We start from the raw sequence: 898 nt of genomic DNA on the forward strand, positions 1-898 counted from the left end.
GTTAGGAGATCTCCAACTCAAGTGTTGGAAATTACTTATTCAATTTCATTAATTGCATGGAAACACCGTTATGAGTTAGGGCTACCTTAATGTGCCAAACATCTGAGCTTAACCAATTCATAAGGCTTCTGAGTGTTCCATGATCCTCTAAATAATCAACTCTATGTGCTCATGCTCCTCAAGTATTTAAATATATATATATATATATATATATATATTAACCCTCAATTTACAATTTGCTAGAAATTTGATTGTTGAAGAAGATGGAAGTAGTAAAAGATCCTTGATGCTTTGATGCTTGATGACGATCACTATTTTTAAGGTATTATTTGTCCCCACTATTGTTTCTTAGTTTAGTTTAGAACAAATAACCTCTAGGACATACACTAAAGTCGAAAGAAACAAATTCAGCAATTACTCGAATCTCTTGAAATTTCTTTCTTGAATGTGTTAATGTTTGTGTGTGTATGAAAAGAGAAAAGAAAAGAGTTCTGAAGAAGAAAAGTGTTTTTAACAGTTATGACTACTATAAATAATGTGTGAAGGGTGTTTATACCACCTCACCGGGAAAATCATTGGTGGGCTGCCTCAGAAGAAATTTGAATCCTCAGCATGTCGCAAGTGGACTTACACCCGCTTCCACGGCGGTGGTTCTTTTCGCGGGCCCTGTGGTTTGCCCGCCTAACCGTCGACGATACGGGCTTTGTCATAAAAATAACATAATAAATAATAATAATAATAATAATAATAATAATAATAATAATAATAATAATAATAATAATAATAATAATAATAATAATGTGTGAAGTGGTGTTTATTTATAGATAAATAATCAACACATCTTTTAGGAATAAGTACATTATCCTCAACCATCACCACTTTTTATGTCAATAGTCAC

The sequence above is a fragment of the Eucalyptus grandis genome, chromosome 10 (assembly GCF_016545825.1).
Source record: "Eucalyptus grandis isolate ANBG69807.140 chromosome 10, ASM1654582v1, whole genome shotgun sequence".
Lineage (NCBI taxonomy): Eukaryota > Viridiplantae > Streptophyta > Magnoliopsida > Myrtales > Myrtaceae > Eucalyptus > Eucalyptus grandis.